At 35.7% G+C, this 16387-nt stretch overlaps 1 protein-coding gene across 20 annotated transcripts in view; it reads left to right on the top strand.

The window, feature by feature from the left end:
• The window catches only part of PLEKHA5 (pleckstrin homology domain containing A5), a 170204-nt gene that overhangs the window by 44535 nt on the left and 109282 nt on the right, over positions 1 to 16387 (top strand). The window lies entirely within an intron of this gene.

Below are 16387 nucleotides of genomic sequence, written 5' to 3' on the forward strand. Positions count from 1 at the left end.
CAGGGAAATTGATTTTTGCCTTTTAGGAATGAGTGTTCTTTCTTTTCTAAACACATGCATAGCAATGGCTGCGTAGACTGCCAGTGTAAGAGTCTTTTAGTGCTCTTTCCTACGCAAATGTTGCTTTCTGTGATTGTTGTTGGCAAAATTCTTGATGGAGAGCACAGTTAGTTCACCTGAATTACAGTATTAACCTTGCTGTGATGTGACATACGGATGTTAGCCCATATAGTTTTAAAGCGTATTCTGAAGGCTGCATCACAGCTCTGTGTTTTGGGGAAGTTTGGTTTGAAATCTGAAGTACCATTAGTAATTAAACTTTGTGCTAGGGTGTAGAAATATTACTGTTGGGTATAATAGATTTCTTTTGTGTTAATAAACTAATGAATTGGGAGTGCAGGTTCTATGCTATGACATGAATATCAATTTCACATATTTTTTAATAGGTGGAGGGCAGAAAGGCCTCACAAGAATGTTTGTTCTCATGAAGAATTATATACTAGTTTCAAAACAATGCTAGTGCATTCCCTAAAGCATATTCAGGGGTAGGATTTTATTGTAATCTTAAATGTTCTACTTTTTTATTACATGATGCCAATGTTCCTATGGTGAAAAAAAAAATTAAGGCTGCCTTAGGGACATTTGGTCCAAGTGGCGTTATTTCATAGCTCAATCTTAATTGTCCAGTAAATGAAAGTTATTTCTTTTTAATCAATGGTCATCTTGGGTATAACATCAAGATGGCTATACTAGGCAGACCAAAGAGATCTTTGTGTGATGAATGTTAAGACCTTTAGGAAATAATGTAATAAAAATAGAGCAACTATGAAGAACATGGGTGCAGCTAAAAACTGCTTCAAAGTGTGTCGTGGTATTTGTTAGTACTTTATTCTGCATATGCATATGGTATTTTTGCTTTCCAGAATACTTCGTGTTAAGGAGATCCAGAATTTTTAAAAGTTCAGTTTTTTCTTCTGTTAAACAAAGCTTGCTTTTCAGTAGTTACTATTAACATTACAATTTCTTATGTCTTGAGAAAGGATGAGGGCGTCCTGTGTAGAAGTAATTTTCAGTATCACTTTTCAATAGCGTTTGTGAATTCAGCTTTCTGGTTTATCTGCACCACTTTGTGTGTGTGTCTCCTCCCCACACTTTAAGCTTGAGTCCTGCTGAGTTGAACCTTGACTCTTTTAGACCATTCTGTGTTTCTGATTGTGCCTTATGGAGTGCTTCAGCACGTATTGGGAGTTGGGGGACAAGATGATCTCCATGCCTGAAAGAGTTCAATGGTGGTATGGTTGTTTGCTGTTACCAGTTCCTCTAACGTGTTTGCCTTTTTGACTGCCACTGAGCTGATGCTTCTTGAAACCACCAGGTAGATCTCTAGCCCTTCACTCAGAGGTGGCACCCGCTCAATTCAAGCCTGACCTTTGTCTCTGTGCTTCTCTTTCCTGTAAGAATCACTTTGCAATTAATGTGCTTGGTTTCAATTGCTATCTTGTATTTCAGGCACAGCCTATTATGTGTTTTCTCTGCAGCTCTCTTCAATCTAATTTTGTCTGTCCTGAATAATTTCATATCAATTGCAAATTATTTCTGTGCTGTTCACTTGCGTTTTCAGACAGCTTATGCATATCTTGAGTATAATGGGTTCTTGTGTTTTGCAACTTCCTACCTGTACATAGAGGACTTTGTTTTGTTTCATTGTAATTAGGCTTCTTTAAGAGGACTGAAAATGAAGGACTTCGTAAAAATAGAATTTTTATAGTGATAAGCATATGGATCTGATCAGTATGATTCCATTGCAGTAAACGTGCAAGGTGTGGCTTTCTTTTGCAGAGGTGCTGTTGACTCTTTTGCAGTATACTATATATATTCAAATATCTATTAATTGTGTTCTTCATTATAATACCTGATAACTCAGTACAGAAACTAAACTTGAAAAAGTGGAGCACTTTATAGCACATAGGATTGCTGTTTGGCATCTTCATTCTTCTGATACAAAAGTCAGTTTATATGAGAGATACTGTTATGTCATACTATTTTTTTTTTTCCCTCTCCTTTTTTTCACTATATTTCCTTAGAATTATTAAATAAATACTAATTTGACCTGGTACTACTGTATTTCACTTGTATCAGCTCTGTAAAATAAATCTCTTGTACAGATACTGCTTTGAGACAGTTTAAAACTTCCTTGCATATAAAGAAAACACTTTTAAGGGGAACTTGGTTTCTCCAGTGAGAGAAGTATGGCTGCTTGCTGTGTTTTTTTCTGCCTTGAGTACTCCTCCTGCATCTTCAAATCAAATAAGTTCTTCAGATTCTGGAAGATTTTGTTTTTGTCTATTTGGAGAAAATCTCTGTTCTTTTTTTCTGGGGGTGGTGGTGGGTTTTTTGTGTCTGTGTGTGCATGTGCCAGAGGCGAATTTTCTTGGCCTGCTGAATTGCAGCTTTACATTTTTTCTTTCCATACTTAGATGTGAGTTCCGCTTTTTGAAAGGTCATTTTTCTTGTGGGTTCTATTTAGTCACTTTTTATGTTTTAAAGATTACAACTGCATAAGAGTTGGCTACCATGTCTACCTAGCAATTCATCTGCCTCCCCCCCCCCCCCCCCCCACCTCCCCACTCGCTTACTGCCACCTGAAAATGAAAAGTCTCGACTTTCTGGTAGATGGCAGCATTTACTGCCTGTTCTGCCTGTCCCAGTGCTTCGCTGGAGGAGCTGGATGGCTACCTTCAGTTAATAAGTGCTCATATAGGAGTAACGTGTTAAAGCAAGGGGGAAGAGGGAGAAAAAATGTTGTCAGCATTCTCTCAGACTTGGAGTGAACACCGCCAAGGGGCAATACCAGCTGTGGCGATGTGCCTTTCTCCTTTTGGAATCATTAATGTTTCTTACTCAGAGCACCTCAGCTGAGGAGTGTTTTTTATTTTTCTTGTCCTGGTTTGTGTGGTAGCTCTTGGAGGAGACAGAGTAGTTCAGCCTCAGAGTAAAAGGTGATGCTAGTCTGTTGCACAAGTCTAAATACTGATTGCAGTATACATGTACTGTAAATACAGTATATATAAATAGTGTATGCTTAAGATCAATTAAACTCAGGTGAGGCTTTGGATTTGAACATAAAGACTAGGATTCTTCTAGAAAGAAATCTGTAATTAGTATTACCTTGCTTTAATAGCAGAGATTATCCAGACTGTTTAAGGTGGGTGTTATTTTCAATCTTTATTTCAAGCTTTCGGTATTTCTTCCTCTTTGCAAACCTGTTCCAAGAACACAGTCAGTGTCCAGTCTAATATTTTACTTTAATATAATGCATAAGCTTAGAAGTCAACTATGGGGGGGGGGGGGGGGAAGCGGGAGTAGGATGTGGAGTAAACTTTAGTGGGACAGAATGAGGACAGCGTGGAAGAAGCAGGTACGTTAAGGGTGAAGAGAGTTGCAATATTCAGTGTTTTCATCCTTCCTGTAAAAACAAGCAGGCTTTATTGGGTAGCTGTGCTTTAAACTGTTTAGTATATGTGAGGGGACAAAAGTAGCAAAATATTTTTGACTGTTGCTTTTTATGTCCTTGAAATGATTAGAGGAGGGAATGAAAATAGTTTATTGCATTATGGAAGTGCTGACTTTTGTATCCAGATGAATTCAAGGAACATAATGAAAATACAGTTAAAATATTTTGATCCTGTTAACAAAAACATTTGGATAATTTTTGCCTAACATATTGAAGACACTTTGAAATAATCAGAACATATATGGAAAATATCCTGAAGAATTCGTAATTGACTGGCTGGTAAAAGCATTAGCCTTCATGGAAGAACTTTATAATACCTGTGCTGCAAATGTTTTATCATGTGTTGCTCCTAATGAATAGCTCTAACATGTTGCACTTTCTTTGGGCTATACATCTACTGAAACTGACCAAATTCTTATGTCTTGAAGGTAAAGGTCACTGATGATTTACGAGTATCTCAGTGTGAATAAATTAAATCATTGATTCGGAAGAGGAAAGAGAGTAACTCTTGTAATGACAAAAGATGTGATAGGTAAAGTAAATCTGTTATTGCTAGCAATAGAAATTTGTGACTGTTTAATCCATTCTTTTCTTCTCTTTCCTTATCCCTGCTCTCTGTCCTATCCTTGAGTAGATAGCCCAGAGGAAAGAGAATTATTTTTTTTCCCCAGGAAGCTTATTCTGTTTTCTTCACTCTGAAGGCAAATTCTGTTCTTTGTATAAAAAATCGTGTAAGTCCTTTTTCAGTATCTTTGAAACTTTAGATGAAGTTGTGGACAAATAAATGTGAGAATATTTTTTCTGAATAATTTTACCTTGTGTCCATTCTACTACTTAAGATGCATTTCAGTAGTGTAAGAGCTGTCCCTGTGGCAACCTTCCTGCTCTTGCTATACAAGCCAGGAAGAACATATGAGGCTCATCTTTATAAATGCAGACTATCTTATGTTACAAGCTTTGCCTTTTCAGGACAAGCTAAATGCTAGGATGGGATTTAGTTTTTCTTTGGGACAGGTGGTGTGGTTTTTTTTTTTTAAATTGCATCTGTATATTAATTTACACTGCAGATCAAGTTCTTTCAGAAACTTCTGTGAATAACTTATGTATGTTCCACATTAAAATATTAATGGAGGATATATTTGACTCCTTTGCACAGGAATAAGATTTTCCATGTGAAGTGACTTCAGGTTGTAAAAGCCATGCCACATACTGCAGTGCCAAAGAAAAGGACTGGCTTATGTGTAATTCTTCTTTGCAGTGCATTTAGTATCATGTATAAACTTGCATACAGTGAAGTTTTCCAAATCTTTACATTATGCTTATGTGAATCGCTCTAAATATGAATTGTTCTGGGATACTGGTAAGGATTCAGGGAAAGGAAGTTGACACCTGTGTAGAATTTCTTGGTGTTTTCAAGAGCGAAGAGGATTTGGGGGGTGATTTTTAGAATGCCGTTGTGGGACCTGTTGCCACACTAACCTGCATTCATACATGAAGAGGTACAAATGATCTGTACAGGGTTTGAAAGCAGAAAGTTGCCAGGAGGCAACACTGGTGTAGTAGTTCAGCATTCTAATGTTTCTAAACTTTAAAAATTGGGTAGAATATTTGAGGGTTAATGTTTTTTCTGTGTTAATAAAATTGAAAGCTTTGGAGTAAATGAACATTACAGACAAACATAAATGCTGAGACTTTACTTCTGAGTGTCTGTCACCAAAGCTTGAAAGAGCAGAAATGCTGTATCTTGTCTTTAAAATAAATATCTAGGGTTTAAAATTCATATCCAGAAGGGATACATGTGTTAATCATCAAAGGTAATGTCTGTCTTCAGACTCAACAGGAAATTCAAATGCTTGTCAGTCAACTTGCACAAGTCACTTCTCAAGCACACAGAAGTCTGAAACAGTTTGTCAAAAGAAATTAAATAGAAAAGGAAAAAAGTAATAAGCCTCAAAATAACATTAAATAATCAAAATGCCTCTATCTACTAAAAAGAAGTTTGGCTTGATATTCTTTAGTACATTCTGTTTGAAATGGGAAGTGGTGTTCCTAATTTTGAGTGACGGTACAATAAAGACACTAAAGTATTTCTATGCATCTAGTTCAGATATTTATATATCTAACAAGGGTTTTGATAGCATTTTTTTTTCTGTATGGGCTCTCTGGATGATTCTTATTTACACTTGTTGGTAGTGGAGTACTAGGTTATTGCTTAGGGAGATTGATTTTTACTACCCATTATAAAATCTAAAGGAAATAGCAGTTCTAAAATGTGAGGGGAGGTGGGTGAAGGATTTCTCTGGATATTAGCTTTATAGCAAGCTACTTAAAACAAAAAACAAGTCCACAAACAAATCCTGCCAACTCCTCCTGTGTTTTGTTAACAGCAAGCCTTTAGTAATACAACAAATACCACTACTTACTGTAATACAAACTTACTTTCAATAATTCGTAGGATGTGTGTTTGTCTTAAATACGCTTATTTAAGAAAAAAATTTAAAACCTTATCACAAAGTTAACTTTTTTTAATAGTAGTCATAATATTTAGATGTTTCAGTATGATAGGAACCTTGAGAATGTCTTATCTAGGCTGATTTAGTTTTTTAAAAAGCAAACCACTAGTCAGAAGACACCGTGCATCAGAGAGAGGGAAGGACAGGATTGCCAACAAAGATCAGGTTTTTACTGTTAGCACATTAATTGAAACTTACTTTTTTGAAAAACACTTTGTCTATCAAACTTCTAGTTCTAAATAAGAGACTGAATTTCAGGCCATTTTTTGAGTGGGGACTGTTTGGATGTGTGGGCTTTTGAATGCGGGTTGTGTTTTGTTTGTTTGAACACTGAATGAATTACTCAAAATAGGGGAAAGATGGCAAACTTCTTTAGGCACTGCTGTGCAATCATGTATCCCAGAACTTCTTACTGGGCTGCATGTGGTGTGACTTCCAGTGAGATGGAAGCTGCAAGTATATGCATTAGGAACTGCCCTCCTGTAGGTGGAAAAGTTAAAAGCCCGTTAATACTTGATTAATAACCCACAATTAATATTTGGGCTTCATTTATATAGTCTTTCAGGTACAAGACATTGCCAGAAGTGAAGACCTGTAATAACACCCTTTGCTAAAAAAATACAATATCTGATTTTTCACCATTGGCAGAATGCTGCCAGCCTATTGCAGTGTGCCTGGCATCGTTCTGCAATTAAGAGGGCAGTAACGCATTTTTGTAATACTGCAATATCTGAGTATTACAGTCTTAGCAACTAAGGATTTACCAGTAAAGAATATTAATCTGTAGTTAATGTTGTTTCATAATTATTGTAACAATACTACATGTGTATATACAGAATAAATTAGACCATTGTTTCAAGGGTTTTCAAACATGATTTGTTTGCCATGCAGCATAGGATATTGTATGGAAATCAATTATGTAGCTCTACATAAATTGTTTTTTAAGCACTTCAGACCGCCAAGTTTTTTTAGATGGAGGAATTCATGTGATAAAATTGTTAAGCTTCTGTTTGTCTGCAGATGATTTCCTAAGAATTTTGAAGCTGGCTGGGATGTAGGAGTGGTCTGGTAGGGTTTGCTTTGTGCATGATTTGCATTGAAGCCACACACACAAGGTACCTTGCTCATTAATTTTTATTTTTCCATTTTGGACTCATTAGGTTTTTTGAATTTGGTTTCAGCATGTAATATACCACAAACTTTACCACTCAAACTTCCTTTGATTTTATTTTTTTTTTAAGTGTGTTGGGTGACAATGAGGTTTTAGTTATAGGAAGTCAGATCTCCAGTGCTTACCTTCTTAAGGATACTGTAAATATACATTATTCCCTTGTCAGTGTGAGTATGTCTTAAAGATGGATATTTTAAGAAAATATGAATAACTTTCAAAATATCCTTGGTGTTTTCTTTCTGAAGTAAAATTTCACTGTAGGATTCAAAACTGAAGATTTTTATTATTTGTGTAAATCCAATTTAATCGTTGATTTTGCTTGTGGTTTTGGTTTTCACTTATTTCCTCTGAATCCTGTTTAAATGGTATCCCGAGTACATATTGCATATTTTTTGAAGGACTTGAAATATGGGAGTAATAATGAAACTTTATCCCTGGGCTGTTGGCCTGAAAACAAAAGTCAATTAAAAAAGCATTTAAACTGTTGCTCCCCCTAGTTCTCATTTATGCGTGTAGGCTTTTTCATATTGAGGAATATAAAGCCCATTAGATCAGTTAAATTGACTTTAACAAAAGAGAAAGCCGTAATATGATGATTTTAATCTGTGCTGATGTTATTTTAACTGTCACTTTGATTAGATTTGCTTTCAGCAGTTTTAAGTGGTTGGTATCTGACAGTAGGAGCTCTTGGTGAGGATGGCTCTGCTGAATTGGTGGCAGATTGTACGGAAGGAAAGCTTGTGATATTAGCGACTAATCCTGCACTGTGCTGGATCTGGTGTTACAGTTGAATATAAAATTAAGTGGCTACACACTAGCTTGTGAATTTTTTCTTGAAGTATATTAAATAGTATCCCTCTTTTAGGCATCTACCTGTGAGAACACCCTAATAAGGGCTCTTAGATAAAGTATTGGATTGAAAATTATAATTACACACAGCTGCAAATTGGCTATGGATCATTCAGGGTTTAATTATCCTGTTCACTGGTTTAATAATCTTCCAGTGTCTGTGGCTCCAGAATTACTCTCCTCTCCTTTGCACAATCCATGCTACATCAGTTTCCAGGGAAATAGGGAACAGTCCGTAAGCTCTGGCCCACCAAAGGAAAACGTTCGTATTTGGCAAACTGGTGTAATTTGAAGTGAAAGTCAAACTGTATGCCACAAATTGGAGTACTCCCTATGTTGTTGAAAAGGATGTTGGGGAAGCCAGGAGAATAGAAAAAAACAAACAAACAAAAACCAAAACAAACCCCAAAACCCAACTTTTTGAAGAAATTTGTAAGTTTGGGGGGAAAAAAATAAAAAACCCCAACACCCTAGGTTTGTAATCAATTGATGCTGTAGTACCATTCCTACTGGGCTTTATAGTAGCTGAGAAAAGCAAATATAGGAGAAATTTTCTCTAGTAGTTTGATACATCCTGTCTTCAAGGTTTCTAACAGAGTATATTTACAGTTTTCACAGTTTTTGCCAGAAATAAGGATTTCTGTTTTGTTTTTTGAGAACCTGCACAGGAATTTCTGGCCAGCCGCAGTCTGTGTTCGGTGACTTGCAGAGGCAATACCTTTGCATTTAACTGCACCCAATGGGTTCTCTCCATGAGTTGTTTTAGAGGCTAAATGGAGCTCCATACTGCAGCATTGCTACCATCTAGTTTCATTTGGTGTGTCCTGTGTTTCGTGTAGGTGCAGTGATGCATTGTTTACCATAAAAGCCTGAGGGGTAAGAGGATCTTTATTGCATCGCTTGGTCTGAGGCCTGTCAAACTACTTTTTGTTCCTTACATGTGGAAGGTGTTCTTCACCCTTTAGTCATTCTTCTTGTCATTTTTTTGGAACTTGTGGTGTGGGGTTTTTTTAGTATGTGTGTAAGGATTAATCTACACACAAAATTTTCTGTCAATTCTCTGAGATGACTAGGTCAAAGGTTTTGTTCTGTAGTAGAAATGGTCATCTCAGAGCCCATTTTTGAATATGTAAAATACAGGGGGGGATTGTTTCCATTATGTTGCATTACCACTATTAAATATCACTTGCTATTTAACTGCTTGTGTTCCCGATCTTATAAAGTTCCTCTGCAATTCTTCAATTGGGCCCTTGCTGCTGTTATCCTGAATAGCATCCTTGGTACAAGATACTTCCTGGTAAAGTTTTATTTCTGTATTCATCCCCTTTTTGAAATCAGGACGAAGAGTGTATGTGAGCTCAAGCCCTTGCAGGTCTTACTAATTTGTATCCTTTCATTCTTTTGAACCAGTTACCTGGTCGAACCTTCCTGTTGAACCAGACAACCAGGTTGTCTATGTGACAGCCTTCCCTCTTACCCTCTGGCAGCTTAGTTTCTTTGAGCAGCTTTAGCGAGTGACCTTACTGGATGCTTTTAGGAAAACCAGGTTCTCTCTGAGCTGAAAGGCCTGTTTGCTTCTTTCTGGGTCTTTTTGTTTGCTTGTTTGGTGGTGTTTTGTTGTGGGTTTTTGTTTGTTTGTTTGTTTTGTGGTTTTTTGTGGGGTTTTTGTTGTTGTTAGTTTATTTACTGGTAATAAATCTGGTAGATCTCTGAGGTATGGCTTTCCTTTTTAAAAGTCGTGGTGACTTTTCCTCACTGCAACAGTTTCATACCTGTTAATTCAGTCATTTAGAATAGTTCTTGCTGTTTTGACTGGTACAAATCATAAGGCTTACCTGGCCTGCAGTCCTCTAGCTGACCCTAGAAGCTTTGTAAAACTTGACATAGGGTCAGGGACCTTCCAGTTCTGTGGAAATGAGGCAATTTTGATACCTTGGACAATAGATAAGCTCTGTGGTTAGAGAACACTTACCTGGCTGCTTCACCCTGTTCAACCAATAGTTTAATTCTTTGGAGAATCAGCCTTGAGTCAATTAGGTGAACAAGGCTGCCATAAATGCATCCCCAACTGTGAAAACAAATACAGAAAAATGATGTAGCTGAACTTTCTGAAGTAACCTTACCTTCTATCAGGCATCTTGATTTTTTTTCTTTGTTTAATTTCTTTTTTTGGTTGAAAAGCTTTCTGATTCTGAAGTTTAAAAGAGGAGCTATACTAGGCTTGAGATAGAGGGTCTGCCTCGCCCTTTTTCACCCTCTACACATTTACAAGTGGTTCCTCAGAGCCTGCAATGTATTTACTTTTTGACTTGCCTGCTTGTGAGTTTTCATTGAGCCTTGTATTCTTCTTCCCATTTGAAAACTTTCAAAATTTTTCTTTCTTTCATTAAACTTGTCTTACCTTACTGTTTAGTGACGCTGATCTGTATTTTGCTTTAAATAATTTTGAAATAAATGATACACATTTTCCTTGCAATACACTACATTTTCTGTAATGCAGAAGAGTTTGTCTTGTTTTTCACTGCAGGTAATTCATCACCTTAATTTTTCCATATCAAGAGACTTGGGAGAGGAGGCAGAGATCTTAGTGCTCTTTCAGATTGGTTCAGCCAGTGCTCGTGTCTATAATTCTGTATCAGGTACACAGTCAGCAAGTTGTCAGAGTAGCATGTTTTTCTAAATAGTCAATTTTAAATTCATTAAAAGATTGTATTTTATAAGTAATAACTCTACAAAAGGATATTTTTACTTTAGAATTCCTTCTGTTGATACAAAGAAGCTTAATGAGTGCATGCATAACAGATTCAGATTTAGTTTAAGAACCTTGCAAAGAGCTTTGTCTGGCTGATAGGTTAGTTTGAGAGGATAATTCAGATATTTTCCAGATGGGATCACAGCAGTTCCAACTCTGGCTTTATCAGTTAATAAAAAGGATTCGTGCCATGTGACAGTTACTGAATAATGATTTGAAAATAACTATAGGGCTTGCAGCGCAAAAGTGCTGCTGAGCTTCAGTGTTTCTTATACAGAAACTCATGTTTGATGGGTTGTTTCACTCATGTTCTGTGTTACATCCAAACTGAAAAATATTTTATGCTGCTTTTTTTGATGCTAAATAGAATTGAAGGATGTGTTATTGGTTGACTAGGTCTGTGGTGGTGTTGCCCTAAAAAAAAAAAAATTCTTGTATGATTTTTGCAGTATAAGAAATGTGCAAAAAAATCAATTGCATTGGACGTTAAGAGTAAGTATGCAGACTGGGTCTCTGAGATTGTTGGTTTTGAGCAGAAGTAAACTTATTCATGTATGGAATCACTTACTAGATATTTTATTTTTTTTAATGGCAATTCTGGAAATAGACATAAAATAGAGTGGCACTAATTAGTTGAATTTTAGAAACAATCAAGAGTTGCCTTACCAAGTACAGTTCCTTTGTTAGGCTGTTGTTCTCCTGTCAATCTTCAATATGTTTTTAAAGCTATTGAGTATTTCTAAAGGAAAAGCAAATTTATTAGGAAGAATGGGTGAGGGGGAATTCTCTCTACTCTGAGGATAAGTAGTGGGTTGTCGGTCTCTGTAGCTAGAGTTTGTGATCAGGATAGGCTCATACATAGCTTGTAGTTATGAAAGGTGGTTGGTTCAGATTTGGTCTTAGTCTCAGGTACCCTGTAATATATATAAATTTGGAAAACAACACTAACAATCTAGGCAGCAGTGGCAGTTTTTTATATATTCTGGCACATTGTCTGATATAATTTTCCAGATGTATTATCTGTGGTCATATATTAAAGACCAACTCACAGTCTGCTTTTTATAAGCTGTGAACAGCAGATATAAGCATTATACTTACTCAAGAGCCTGAGCACAAACTGTTGTATCTGTAACATTTAGTATACCCATATTTATAAAGAAAACGACAATGTAAATGGTAGCGCACAAACTTACAGTTGACTATTCAATCCAATTGTGGGCATATGAAGAGTGAAAGACTATAAAAAGACAGACTTACCAGGGGTTTGCAATAACTTAATAAGGAGTAGAATACAGGTCTATTCTCAGTTGATGTAGTACATGTATTTTGTGGATCCCTTGATTCCTCAATTCATGCAATTTCATGTAATTGTCAAGTCTTCCATCATGAAGCCTTCAAATGAAGAGGTGAGGTGAAGAGGACATCCTTTGGAGAAGGTTCACTGAGTCAGTAGTAGTAATGCCCTTTTGGTGGGTTATGCAAGCCCTGCAAGATAGTTGAAGACTATCTGTTCTTTTTAGATTTGCTGCAGGTGTGCTGAGTATTAAACTCCAGTGGAGTAAGAAACTTGCTTCTCTGAATGTCTTAACTACTCAGATAAACTGTGGAAACATACATATTGACAGAAGTAAAACAAACACCACAGACAATAAATGCTATCTTTCTATGGGATTTTCATGCCCTAGTCCTGATTTTGGTGGTAATCAGTTCCTGGTGCCTTTAGCTATATGATATGTGCATTAATGAAAGTTCAGAAGACTTAGGTATTCATTTTTCTCAACTATTTTTGTTTCTGATTGTTTGAAGTTAGTATTCATGAGTAATATTCAACATCTATTTAATTTGTTTTCAGTATTGAAGGCATTGAGAAGTGGATTAACAGGGGAGGAAAAAAAAAGGGAAGTTGAAGAAAGCAAAAACAATACATGGGATCAAAAGGAAAGCTGTAAACCAAGACAATAGTTTCAAATAAGATGCAAGAATCATCACAGAAGAAAAAAAAAAAAAACCCACAGAGAAATACACTTACTAGTATAGGAAGACTTAAATATTACACAGTAGGCACACTGGAAATATGTAGCACAGGCAAAACTGAATAGAAACAAGACCGTAAAAGTTATTATATAAATAAAAGCAAAAGAACTCATCTTTTAAACTGCGTATGTAGTTTTTCTCTTGTGGTTGGTTAGATCCAGATACACACTTTTTTCTTGGTTCTGTTCGAAAAATGTTCTTTACACTTGAATAGGTTAGCTGATAGTTAAGGTATAAAAACATAGTGGCAAACATTTTAAATTGCTACAAGTTTCTGGGGAACAGAGCTTTATATAGAAAAGGAAGATGTTTTAGTATTAGGAAGAGGAATTTGAGTTATTACTTAGAGTAGACCAAATCCAGGGAAGCTGTTTGTGTGATCATGCCAAACCAAGGTGAGAGCTGAAAGAGCTTGTGTAAAAAATGCATGATTATGAAAATCTTCTTAGGAAGCCAGAAAGTCTTGTGAAAATTAGATGTATATAATTTACTGAAGAATTTATTACGTTTAGTTAAAAACATCAGTTGATTCAGTTGCAGCTTAAAAAAAATCCATATAAAAGAGAGTTGTAAGCTTAAAAGTGAAACATACTTCATTCTGAAATATTTGTGAGTTTGATATTGGTATTTAAAATGAACCTAAACATAATGCAAAACACCATTCTTATTAAAATAATAAGATATCTTTACTGTCAGAACAGGTGATCAAAGGTGTTCGTGTGTGAACTGTTGCTACGAAGCTGTTAGAAAGGAGCAAGATATCTTAAGTATTCACCACCTGATTTCTTGATAAATATATTAAAAGGGAAAAAAAACCCCAAAATCTAACACCACCACCACCTCAGTCACTAAACATTTTCTGTCATGTCTTCTAACTTTGTGCTGAGTTCACAGAAATTATTCCTATTCCTGTAATACTCCCTGAGGGCTCATTGAACGCAGTCTTTATAGCAACACGCAGTAGTCTGGCATAGTTTGTGTGCTGTATGATAACAGGCCTTTTGTTTGGATATCAATGCAGAAACTTTAGAAAAATATTTCAGCTTCCAGGTCTGAAGTTTAATTTTAATCTGATGTCACCTTTGTCAAGTTCAGAAGAATAATTATTTTCTGGAAGTTCTATGTACAGGGTATGTTTTCATACTTTGATACTGATTTTGTGGTTTTTTTTCTTTCAAGAGATGTTTGTTAGATTGCAGATTGGCAAATTTATACTCAATTACTACAGACCTTTCTTATCAAAAGTATAGTTCCTGAAACTCAAAATTATGTCATTGTAAAGGACCCATTTCAAGTTCAGTGAGAGACTTCTTTGCAAGTAGCAGTTTGCATTAATTCTGGAATCAAAGTATTTTGTTTTTATGTGCTATTCATAGCCCTTTTGCATTTCATTATCATAGTTACTATTTGTAGGTCATTAAGAGCATAAAATACAGATTCATCAAAAGAAGAAACAAAAATTGTCCTGAAACTTCCTTAAGCTCCTGTAAGTTGGGCAGATGTCCATGAAATGCAGAGGGTGGGTTTTTTTCTGTGAAACACTGTCTTTTGGGGGAGAACATACTCACAAGAACCTGATTTCACAGCAGACCTCTTGAACTTGTAAATTTTTGTCTAGCTCAAATAAAATTCTTATTTTGCTCAACTTCATGGAATTTTGGGAAGCAAAGGCAAATAAACCTTAAACAAGAGAACAGTATTCACTTCAATTTTAGTGGATTTTATTAATGACTTCTTTTTCCCCCCTTCGTCTTCTATATGTGTTACATGTGTAAACTACAAACTACTGATTAGGTAGATACAGATTTGCACAATTAATATTTCTTCAGTGGTTGGTTTGGGTTTTTTTGAGAATGAAGCTAGATTGGACTTGCCTGGATGAAAAAAATTTCTCGCTCAGGAGGCAACTGTTAACACCATCTTGCATTTTTAAAATTTTTTGTATTTCAGCAGTCTGAATCTGCAGAAGTTGAGAGCTTTTTTTTTTTTTTTACAGCATTCCTGTGACACAGGAAATGATGAAAAGTTAGGTGATGAGAGCAGATAAGCTCAGATAAAAATGTGGAATATGATTTAATACTAACTTCTCTTTTCTTTAAAGACTTATTTAGCTGGCAAAGAAAGACTGAATTTCCTATCAAGAAGCAGACTTTTCGTCACTTAATGGTAGACTGTAGAATTAATTTGAATTTTGCAATCTGTTACAGATCATGTAACAAGGGTTCTTTTTTGTATGTATTGGAGTAAGAAAACTAACTACCAAGGTATTATGTGATAAAAAATCAAATTAATGCAGTTAGTGTTAGGTGATTATAAATAAATTTCTTTTTACAGTGGTGTGGTATTATCTCTGAAATATAAAAAGGGATGTTTCAGTTTGTTTATGAAATCAGGTTTAAGTGTGCCATAGCTCTGTTGTGCATCTTCTGTGTTTATGCCTGGAAGGAATTTCTAACGTGAAAGTACTTGTTTTGTGTTAGTTCAAAGGCAAAGGAAAGGGTAAGGATGAATGTTAAAATTACCTTAGTAAATATTTTGTTTTCATGCAAAGTGGATTTTCAAATCATAGGACTGCAGTGTGTTGAGTTTTAGACTTCGGATTTCTATGGCTGAAGCTGAAGATTCCCGTAGTAAATACAAGCATTTTTACACAAATATGAAAACCTCATTTTTAATTTTATAGACATTAGTGAAGAATATCTTGCTGCTTTAACAAACGTTCTATTAACCTTTAACCACTGTACTAGAAGTAGAGGATTTGATACATGCCTTCCCAGTGGTAGTTTATTCCAAATTAAGTATTTCTAGTGTCCAGCTGTGGTAGTGACCAGGAAGTAGGCTGTGCTGTTTTTTGTATAGCATCTTTTAAAATACAGCATTTATAAAGTAGCCTGCCTGGCTTTGCTTTCAGCCTGAATGAGAAGCAGGAAAGCATTTAAAAAATAAAAAATGCTGGGGCATAACTTTTGTCTTCCCACAACAGGGGAAGAACGTAGCGTATTCATTTAAAAAAAGATTAATATACAATAAATATGGAAAGAGGCCTGTGAAACAGAGAAAACAAAACCAGATGATTTCTCCTACTTGTGTCTGTGGGTGAATTAAAAGATGATAATCTCTAAAGGGAAAGGCTTTGAATATCTGTTTTCTTTGTCATAGGATTTTCATGTGTGAATAACCTGCCTTTCAATATCAAAATAAATTGTTTCATTAAGAATCTAAATGATTTCTTTATGTATAAAAAGATTTTAAGTGCAGGTAAACTGCTTTGGAACATAGATCACTAGTTAGACGGTTCTCTAGCCCTCCTTCTTGCCTCCTCCACCCTAGGAAAAAAAAAAAAAAGCTGCCCAGAAGTCACCAGGTAGGGTAATTTTTAAATTGATTTGGAGAATATTTAAAAGATTTGTTGTCTTTGTCTGATTTATGAATTGTACTGCTTAGTGTTCAAATCATATGCTATCCTGAAATCGGTTTTAGTCTATTACAGTGGCATCATGTGCTTCAACGTAATTACATGATGATAGTGTTTAAGCCTTAGGATGCCTTGTGGG

The sequence above is a fragment of the Falco rusticolus genome, chromosome 5 (assembly GCF_015220075.1).
Source record: "Falco rusticolus isolate bFalRus1 chromosome 5, bFalRus1.pri, whole genome shotgun sequence".
Classification (NCBI taxonomy): Eukaryota; Metazoa; Chordata; class Aves; order Falconiformes; family Falconidae; genus Falco; species Falco rusticolus.